This window comes from Helianthus annuus, chromosome 12 (assembly GCF_002127325.2).
Source record: "Helianthus annuus cultivar XRQ/B chromosome 12, HanXRQr2.0-SUNRISE, whole genome shotgun sequence".
Classification (NCBI taxonomy): Eukaryota; Viridiplantae; Streptophyta; class Magnoliopsida; order Asterales; family Asteraceae; genus Helianthus; species Helianthus annuus.
Window position 1 is genome coordinate 158,264,102 of NC_035444.2, and position 11,601 is coordinate 158,275,702.

Sequence of the window (11,601 nt, forward strand, 5' to 3'; positions counted from 1 at the left end):
TACAAAACGAACAGGTTTCACGGAGGGTACAATCCCTCGGCGATCCAACGGTGAAGACTATACGTACAAATGATAATATTGTAATGTCAACTTAACTAGTAGTCATTTTTAGGGATATTGGATTTAGAAAACCCTCAACTTTCACCAATTGGCCGATAGCACTCTTAACTTTCGATTTGTTCAACACCACTCCCAACTTTTAACTTATTTTTCTATGGCACACCCAAACTAACTGGGCCCTAACCCTGTTAGTTGACTTAGATGCCACATCATCAAACTAGTGCCACATCAGTAAAAAAGCCACGTCAGACGCCACGTCACTAAATAAGTGCCACATCAAATGCCATGTAACTAACCAATGTGACACATCAGAAAAAACTAACTGGGTTAGGATTTAGTTGGTTTGGGAGTGACAGACAAAAATAAGTTAAAAGTTGAAAGTGGTGTGATACAAGACGAAAGTTGAAAGTGTTATCAGCCAATTAGTGAATTAGTGAAAGTTGAAGTTATTTAAATTCAATATCCTTTGTTTTTAAATACCACTACAAAAGAACTAGTATGGCAAATGGTAAAATCTATTGGTGAGGACGGTACTTACAACTGATATTATTGTAATGTCAACTTAAAAGAAGTACAACATTAGTAGATTATTGATGAAACAATGGTTAACCGGGCAGGGTTAACACACTGGTCTCGTCAAGAAGGGTTAATCCCTTCCTCTCGGAGATCGCTGGCTGGGTCGCCGGTGGATGATCTCCTGCACAAGGAAACAAGCCGTGACTCGTAACAAGGAGGATGGGGTGGGGGGTGCTCCTTGTTACCACTCTCCGGCGTGAGAATCAGTAGTTTGCTTGGGAAGCAAAGCAAGATAATAGTAGTAGTTAGAGAGTTGTGAAGAGATACCTCAAACCTGGTTTGGGGTCGGTATTTATAGCCGAGGAGTGAAGGAGGAGATTGATGGATGGGCTGACGACGAGCTGTACCGTTGCAGGTGTGTCAGTCTCGCCGGCCATGGGGGTTACGCCACGTCAGCCCATTGCTTTAATAGCTCTGACAGAGGACTGCCGCCGGCGCCACTTGCCTCGTGGTGTCAGCCACTTGCCTGGCGTGTCAGTCCACTTGTTGGATATGCAGGGTGTGGTGCGAGCCGCATCGCTGCATGCGGTAACGCTTGAAGTTACCGCGTCTCCTACTTGTGATCAAGAAATACGCGAGATGCGGTGTTGGCCGCATCATCGTATGTGGAGACTATTTGCTCGCTTCCCTTGTCGTGACGAAAATGGCCATATGATGCGGTGCCAGCCGCATCGATATGTTCACCTTCTTTCGTACTTGGGTCAAGCTATTCATCTTCGAACCGAATGGGTTCGAAGGATGCGACCGCATGGGTGCGGTTTGCTTACTGGTAGGGGTTTGTTTGATGCGGGTAATGGTCGTTTTGGGACCATACCCCTTCAAGTCCCCCCAGTCTAGTGTTGCTACCTTGTGCAAGTTGCACGTGGGAGGAGTACTGGACTTATGGTGTAGGAAGGTAGTGTGGCAGTCTGGAGGAAATTCTAGGCCAGATCAACTGGTGATCTGGTAAAAAATCCGGCTATGCCTCTTCCGTACCGGTGAAGGGGTTTCGCTTGATGCGAAATTCTCAGCCGTTGCATGTCATCAGGTGGGTTGCCACCTGTTGTTGTGTTGAAGGCCTGTTAGGGACCTTCATAGTAATGCTGCACAAACTTCGAACCAACCTCTGGGATGGTGGTTCGAAGGTTTGCACATGTTTCGAACCTCTTGGAGGTGGTTTCTTCTTCGAACCATTTGCCAGAATGGTGCACGGAGAAGAAAAGAAAAGCTTTTAAACCAACCTTTGCGGTCGGGTTTGAAGGTTTTGGATGTTGTGTTAGAACTTTGCTCAAGTTCTATGTTCAGCATCCTATGACGAGATGACCATCCCTTTGTTGTGGGGTGTTCGTGTTCATCTTGATAGCTCTCAAGTAACCGTACGTTCTTTGCGGTTACTTCGTTGCGTCATTGTTGGCCCTGTTTGGTCGAACAATGTGGATCTAAACTATGGGTAAATAAACATGGTCATAGGCAAGGGGGTGCCCATCGTTGTTTATTCCATGCGATCCATTGGTAGGTAAACAAAGTCCTAAGCAGGCTTGTTACCGCGGTCCGTTGGCAGGTAAACAAAGTCATAGGCAGACTTGTTACCGCTGTTCGGACACTTGCTGCTTGATAAGTACTTGTTTAGAGCACGTATCTGCGTTCTTTCTGGAGCCACTTTCCTTCACGCTCCAATACCGAGTTTATAACGAGGTAGCCTCGTTCGGTGATGTGGAGTGAGCTTTGCTCTTCCGTAGCAACCACTCTGCGGAAGCTATGGTTATGTCTGTAGCTCTTCATGGGTGTCTGCGATGTTGCAGTCCCGTTTTCGCTCAAACTGTGCTTGTTGCACGGATGTAACTCTTGAAGGTTCAGGAGTCAGGGCTGCTGATGTGCGGGCGCGTAGATTCTCTTCCTTCTTTTTTCTGAAGAAGTCGTTCATGCACCCTCTGTGGTTGTGAACCGGACAGGAGGGATTTGAAGCTTGAAGAAAATGAAGGCAATGCGCTTTGCCTGTTCCTGAGACGCGGTTCAGTCCAAAGAACAACACTGGTTCTGAGCATCTGACACATCTGAATGGGTTCATGTGTGTCACTTCCGCATATTTCACGTGTGCTCGTGAGTGATGCGGAAAAGGTAATATATCCCTTTATAGTATAGATAGATATATTTCTACCTATTTTTTAGACGGTGGGCGCCAATGATGAAACAATGGTTAACCGGGCAGGGTTAACACACTGGTCTCGTCAAGAAGGGTTAATCCCTTCCTCTCGGAGATCGCTGGCTGGGTCACCGGTGGATGATCTCCTGCACAAGGAAACAAGCCGTGACTCGTAACAAGGAGGATGGGGTGGGGGGTGCTCCTTGTTACCACTCTCCGGCGTGAGAATCAGTAGTTTGCTTGGGAAGCAAAGCAAGATAATAGTAGTAATTAGAGAGTTGTGAAGAGATACCTCAAACCTGGTTTGGGGTCGGTATTTATAGCCGAGGAGTGAAGGAGGAGATTGATGGATGGGCTGACGACGAGCTGTACCGTTGCAGGTGTGTCAGTCTCGCCGGCCGTGGGGGTTACGCCACGTCAGCCCATTGCTTTAATAGCTCTGACAGAGGACTGCCGCCGGCGCCACTTGCCTCGTGGTGTCAGCCACTTGCCTGGCGTGTCAGTCCACTTGTTGGATATGCAGGGTGTGGTGCGAGCCGCATCGCTGCATGCGGTAACGCTTGAAGTTACCGCGTCTCCTACTTGTGATCAAGAAATACGCGAGATGCGGTGTTGGCCGCATCATCGTATGTGGAGACTATTTGCTCGCTTCCCTTGTCGTGACGAAAATGGCCATATGATGCGGTGCCAGCCGCATCGATATGTTCACCTTCTTTCGTACTTGGGTCAAGCTATTCATCTTCGAACCGAATGGGTTCGAAGGATGCGACCGCATGGGTGCGGTTTGCTTACTGGTAGGGGTTTGTTTGATGCGGGTAATGGTCGTTTTGGGACCATACCCCTTCAATTATAGTTATACTTTGTGAACATGAGTAGTTATTTTTAAATAGTATATTCATTAATATAGTGATACAAACGATAAAATCTGACCGACGGGAAATTATTAATTTAAATAATTATCATAGTTTTGAAAATGAAAACAAAATACTAAATTTAAAAGAATGTAGTTTTGGAGAATACAAGTCCTTTGATATAGAATTTCCATTGTTCTCCTCAAGGATTTGCAAATATGTAAGGTATATCCTTCTTGCATTTGAAACATTGTTATCACTCTTTGTATTGTTGTGTTGTAACCATTAAAGAAATTAGAACAGTTGAATTCTATAGGTCAGTGTAGAATGAACCGGCTATTGTGTAAACAACAAAAGCACTTGTAGATTTGCTTTTGTGATACATTTTATCATGGATTAAGGATATTGAAGATACTGTGTGAAAAAATACAGGATTATGGGAATTTGGCAGATTTATTAGACCGAGAATGAAAACTATATTTTTTAGGGTTTATTCTTGTTCTTGTTTTTATGGTTTTACTTTTTAAGACTAGCCTTGAAGTTTTCTTCTGTTCCGACGGTGGGGGAGTATTGGATTTTATTATTATTAGGATTTATTAGTGTGAGCTCACCATAGGTTTCTAAGGTTTTTTATAATCTATACAAGTTGTAGGACGACCTTCGGTATTAATCAATTTAGTATTGTACCATCTTACATCTTAGTCTCCTTGGTGCCAAACCATGTTTCACTATCCCTAATAACACCAGGTTAAGTACCTACAGAAAAAATATTCTTACTATTGATTCCATGGTCGAAACAAAAAAATGTGGATATTAGGTTCCATGATCATTGGTGAGGTGGGTATTGTGATAAAATCAAGTTCAACCTAGACGTTTGGGCCGATTCAAAACCTTTATGCCTGTTCTTTTGTAATTTATACAAGTTGGAGTCACTACTAGGGAAAAGTTAAGAGTAACTAGTATGTCAGAGAAGACTAAAGAAGAGAGATTGAAATGGTTTGGGCATCTAAAGAGGAGGCAGACTAAAACGCCAGTTAGAGCAGTGGAAAACTTCATTGTGGAGGAGAGAAGGAGTAGAGGCAGACCTAAATTAACTTGGGATGAGCGGATTAGATAGGATTTGATAGAGTTGCACCTCTCTGAGGACATGATACATGATAGGGGTTCGTGGAGACATAGGATTAAGATAAAGGACTATTAAGGGATGACGCATATATAGCCTAGTTTTTGGTTAAGGGTAGAATTAGCACATGATTGTCTTTAGGTAACATGTGCATTGGTTGTTTTATAATGCTATAAATGTTTATGCACTATATGGTCACTCATTTTGCTATTTGGTAGTTTTATTTCACTGCGGTACCCGTCTTCTCTGGTTGTATCACGTATGTTTGTTTGTATGCTTTTGTTTTTGAGCTTGCGGTCTTTCTAAAAGCAGCATCTCTACTCCTATGGATAGAGGTAAGGTTTGCCTCATCTCACCCTCCCCTGACCTTACCACTAGCTCTACTATTGGTGGGATATACTGGTTGTGCAAGTTGGAGTCAACTACAACGTCTTGTGGGTAAACATTACATAAAAAAGGGTTCTAGTACTATAGTGTGGTTATGGAGGTGGTCAAGTGCACCAAGTTCTTCTCATAAACGAAATGAGCTATAGCGCATACAATTGCTAAAGTGGGTGGTGGTTTCGAGCAGCTTGGACATATGGGTATGGTCGGGGGAAACCACTTTGCCCTTGATTGGAACAAATAGGTACCTCTCCCAATCAACATTCTTGTATGGCAAGCTAAACTGGAGAAAAAAAAATACCTTCCTTGGCTACTTTGGCTAGACGTAACATACTTTCGAATAACTCTTAGTGTCTTTTTTGTGGAGACAGCGAGGAAACTGCCAAGCACATCCTAACGATGTGTCCGGTAGCAAACATTGTTTGGTCAATTATCTCTCAACAGTAATAGATACAAAACAAAGAAGTTAGTCCATGCAGTTATCCTTATCGGGTGAGGATGCCTATGGAGATCCCAAAATGAAAAGGTGTTTTCTAATAAAAATCTGAGCAACCCACAAAATCATTGATTATGTCAAGTCACTTGAGTTTCTTTAGATAAATAAAAGAACCAAAATAGAGGATATAGAGTGGAGTAATTTGGTGTAGTTTCGGTTTTTTCTTAATTTCCTTTTATTGATTGGTGTTCAGGGGCTGACTTAGGTGTTGTTGTGGTTGGGCGGATGCACCTATTGAACAAAAATTTTTAGTGTATTTTATAGGCAAAAATCTTGATCGCACCACTTGAAAGTTTGATTGAAGTACTCGTTCCTATTCTTAAAAAATAATTTCTAGGTCCGCCACTATTGGTGATGTTTTGATCCCAATAGCATCTTGCTAGAGGTTTCTACACAATTTGTTTAATGCAAGCTCACTCATACAAAAAAAGAATATAATGTTTGCCCCCTCTATAAATGGTGTAAGAAATTGATGGTAAAAAAGACACATGAATATTAATGACTTGCATGAAGTAATGGGCTTAAAGTGCATATATTTCATGCGTCTGACTCCTGGGATGTTGCGTAGATTCTCTTTCCAAGGTTCATGATACTCTACAGATCCCCTTTGAATATAATTTAAGTGCCATTTTAGTCCCTTGTAGTTTGGGCCATTTTACCAATTTAGTTTAAATGTTTCATTTTTCATATGTGGGTCTAAAAAGGTTTCACCGTTGTCATTTTAGTCTACTAGGTTAACTTCGTCCATTTTTTCTGTTAACAAGAAGGGCAATTTGGTCATTTTATATGTAAACTGTTAACTAGAAGGGCAATTCGGCCATATAAAATGACCGATTGCCCTTCTCGTTAACAAAAAAAAAAGTGGATGAAGTTAACACAGTGGACTAAAATCGCAATGGTGAAACCTTTTTGGACCCACATGCAAAAAATGAAACATTTAGACTAAATTGACAAAATAGCCAAAACCACAGGGACTAAAAATGACATTTAACTCATTAAGATAAATTAACTCAAATGTTCCCTTTCGTGGTGAAGATTGTCAATTTTTATATGGTTGAAAACACATTTTATAGACAGGTCATGCCAGAGGCGAAGGATCGTGGGTTTATGTGTTTTAGTGGTTTTAACTATTTGACACTAAAATAAAAAGTTTAACGCCCCGAGCCCTAACCGCTCATTTTATAACGTTTTGATTCATTGTGTTTTTGTGGTTTTAACCACTTGAGTCCAAAATCAAAGTACAAGTGTTAAAAAAATTGGACTCAAAACGTTATAAAATGAGCGGTTAGGGACTCAGGGCATTAAAGTTTTTGATTTTGTATTCAAGTGGTTAAAACCACTAAAATATAGAGACTCAAAAAGTAATTTACTCTTATGTTTTAAGTATTATTTACGGTGTTAATAAAGCTATACCCTTAAATCTTCGTTTCACACCTTTTAATCAATGCTTTCAGAACCGGACCAGACATTGAACCGGTCTTCTTACCGGTTCAATGGTCTGACAGGTCGGACCGGATGTAAGAACCAGAAGGTATCGTAAATATTATAAAAATTTAGTAGGGTTGAATCTAAAAAAATATATAAAAAACCCGTCTAACCCTTCCAAAAACCGGTCCGACCAGCCGGTTTCCCAGTCCAATCGCCGGTTCAACTCCGATTCAATGGATTTCCAGCCCGATACCATGACCCAGACCGCTCAACCTCCGGTTCCCGGTTCGACGGTCCGGTCCGGTCCGGGTCTGAAAACACTGCCTTTTATATGGGTGGTATAGGGTTATACGGCCGTATAAAATATTCTGACATGAATTATATTGTGTCGTATAATGCTATACGACTCGTATAGAGATGGAGAAAATATTGTGTCGTATAAAGTTATATGAGATTTGGGTCGTCAAACATTATATGGGTCGTATAACATTTTATACGGGTCGTATAATTTTATAGGGCTCGTATAGATGGAGACAAAAAAACATTCTCTGATATTTTTTGTGTGCAACATTCTCCTATACGATCCGTATAACTTTATACGAGTCGTATAGGTGTAGGGGTGTAAAAATAAGATTTTTAACGTGTGAGAATAGTGGAAACCATAATTTAAAAGTAAATATAATTGATTATTCAATTTCGTTTAACTTTTTTTTAAATATACAATATAAAACTTAAAGTTCAACATATTCATAACTTTACTACAATCTATTTATAACTCCTAAACTTGTTTATAATCAGTTTATAACTTACTTTCAGAACGTTAACTTGTTTTAACATGTTAACCTGTTTTTCATGTTTAAATAATAGGTTATAAACATGCGTAGTGGTGGATTAACCAAACAATCAGAGAGGCGGTCGAAATTTTTGCCTAACAATACATTAAATTTAAAATTTTATCGGTTAAAGCTGAGTCGAGTCATTTTTTTTCTCCCTATAGTTACTTTCTATGGAATTTTAATTTTTTGAGACCTAAGCAACATGAATGAACTCGATTCAACTTGTTTACACACCGACACAAGTAACTTGTGATTTTGTATAATAGAAAAAACTCACTAACCCAATAAATAAATCAAATCACAAGGTAGTTTTGAATCCGTCATTAGTAGATTTATTTTATCAAACATTGAATACTAGCAACTTAGAGGACAACAAAACTAAAAACAATAGTTTCTTAAGATTCCATGTTGACAATGAATATTTGAACCAATACCAAGGGTTGGCTTTGCAATATACTTGTTATATTTAACATTTTTTATAAAGTCAACTCATTTAATAAAGAACAAGCCATTAATTGGTGTTTTGAACACTCTTCTTATGATAGTTAAGACTAGTGGGTATGGAGAGTCTCATCTTCAAGGGGATAGGTTGTCACGCCAGCGTCATGTAGGCTTGGTTTGGAGGGGATAGACCTAGAGAGGTGGGGGATGAACTCCTTTATATATATATATATATATATATATATAGGGGAAGGTTCTATGCAGAACACTAAATATTGCGAGAATACGCAGAACAAAATGAATCACTTATTTTTCCAATCCTAAAAACCCAAAAAGTAAAGGAAAATGTTATAAATGTAAGATTTATTGTTTCTCACACTAGAATTTAAAACAAAAAATGAAAAATCTTCTGTTTTTAAATAACCTACACACATGTAGGTTATGTGTAGGCTAAATTACCTACATGTATGTAGACTATGTCTAAGGAAAAATATATGATTTTTTATGTATATATAATACACATATGAATGTAAGAAACATAAAATTTAAGAAATATAAACCTTAAATCCCAAAATTTATTGATTTAGAGTTGTTCTTTTTGTTCTCGCAATAATTAGTATTCTATAATGATCCTTATCCTATATATATATATATATATATATATATATATAGAGTAGGAGTTGGGTGGAAAGTGTGTTTTTCCTAGAAAGTCTAGGAAGCAATAAGAACGCGACATGTGGCATTGAAGGATTTTATCTAAAAGGGCATTTATGTACTTTCACAATCTATTTTTATTTTAGGAAATTATCTTCAATAACTAACTATACATAAATTTCGAAATTTTTTGTTTTCGATTTCTGATCTCACGTAATATCAATCATTCCTTCGTTTTCTTGCTGGAATCTATCAACATGTTCTTGGTACTGTGTTTTAACAGTTTGTTCTTGGTGATGTGTTTTAACAGCAAGCAGATTCATACAGCTGTGTTTTATTATTCCGATTCATACAGTTGTGTTTTAACAGCAAGCAGATTCATACAGTTGTGTTTTAGCATTCAGATTCATACAGCTGTGTTTTAGCATTCAGATTCAAACAGTTGTGTTTTAACAGCAAGCAAATGCATACAGTTGTGTTTTAGCATTCAGATTCATATAGTTGTGTTTTAACAGCAAGCAGATTCATACAGTTGTGTTTTAGCATTCAGATTCATACAGATGTGTTTTAACAGCAAGCAGATTCATACAAATGTGTTTTAACAACAAGCAGATTCATACAGTTGTGTTTTAGCATTCAGATTCATACAACTGTGTTTTAACAGCAAGCAGATTCATACAAATGTGTTTTATCATTCAGATTTATACAGCTGTGTTTTAACAGCAAGCAGATTCATACAAATGTGTTTTATCATTCAGATTCATACAGCTGTGCTTTAACAGCAATTCAGATTCATACAGCTGTGTTTTAACAGCAAGCAGATTCATCCAAATGTGTTTTACATCAGCAGATTTCACCCCAGCTTTCGATCGGCTTCCGGTAAATGTTCCGCTGCTATCTATCCTTTCCAAAGTTTCCTTCTTTTTGAATCTCTTCCCTGCAACCAGCAAAATACCGTCAATTACAAACAAAAATCACCCGTAATCGCTTTGTAAAACACGCAGTACAATGAAAGCTTGATCTTACGTATATGGAACAAGGAAAATCTCTTATCTTCATCCATGATTTTAGGTATTTTTGGTATGATTTTGGGGGTTTCCGAATTTGGTTTAGAGAGAGAAAGAGAGAGAGGGGGGGAAATTGGCGTGTATTAAGGAGATGTGATATCTCTGACGGTTATTTTTTATTGGTTTAAAACACACATAAGGACGAAATTGCCCCTACTCATTTAAAACAATCTATAAAATATAGTTAATTATTACAAGATTGCCATTGATTTAATCTCAACCCTTAAACACCAATCGGATGGACAAGATCGCTTCCTAGACTTTCTAGGAAAAACACACTTTCCGTAGGAACCCTACTCTCTCTCTCTCTCTCTCTCTATATATATATATATATATATATGTGTGTGTGTGTGTGTGTGTGTTAGGAGAGAGGAGAGAGGCACGGCTACATCGGTTGTGGGGAGCCGAAGTTGCCGAGCCGGACATGAGGGGGGTGGTGTGGGGGACCGGCGTCGGTCCTAGCCGGGCCTCAGCCGGCCCCCATACCCACTAGTCTAATAGAGTAAATTGATTCTTAAGTAACTGAATTTACAAAGACACGCTAATGTAGAAATCTGTCAGATAGAAAATCGTTAATGCATAACACCTTTTGGAGAATGTGGTTTTGTGCCACCAATGACCAAAAACAAACTCTCAATCAGTGGCGGAGCTTGAGTGAAAACTCGATCGGGGACGGACTCTCAAAATCTAAATCGGTGGGGACCGGGCTCTTAAAAATCCCATATTTTACACTGCAAAAAATTCAAAAATATTATGTAAAACTAACACTATGAGCAAAAAAATCGGTGAAGGCCAGGGTGTAAAGCTTCGCCCTTGCTCCTAATGGTGCAAGAGATATGATCTCGTGGATCGGAAGAGATCCCTATTGATGGCATCCTTAATTCCTTTATATAGTTTACGACACCAATATTGGGCCAGTCAATTTGATAAATTTGGTAAAGGCACATGTCTCTTAAAGAGAGATATAGGTTTAAACCTGGGTAATGGAGTAATTTATAGTTATTAGTATAAAGTAGAGTAGAAGACACGTTATTAGTATAAAGTAGAGTAGAAGAAACATTTGTCGTTCAAAAAAACTATTGTCCATTGGTGCCTTGATTTGAGGTCACTTCATGTGTTTAATCTCATCATAGCCCAATCATTAGACCATGAAAATATTCATATTCTTAAGGCTGTTACTTTCTTTAAATTGTTGTGTTCGCGACTCATGTCCTATTTGGATTCATGTTCCGTGTTCAAGTGTGGGTCAAGTTTTCGTGTTCAGGCTAGGTTTGACATGTAAACCCATACACACCACCCATAACTAGCACTTTGATTTTATGTCACTTTGTGCATATAATCTAAAATAAAATCCATTCTTTAGATCAAGAAAGAATTCATTTATGATTCCTCTAACCATTTATCTTTTTCTAGATTTTGTTTTAGCTATAATTTTAGCATAATGTAGTAAGTAAAATGTGAACCTTGTTTTCTTAGAAAACCTATTGGAGTCGATAAGAAGAAAAACATGTTTTCTAATTTTAGAAACTTGCTAAAATCGCATACTATAGTAAGTGAACCCCG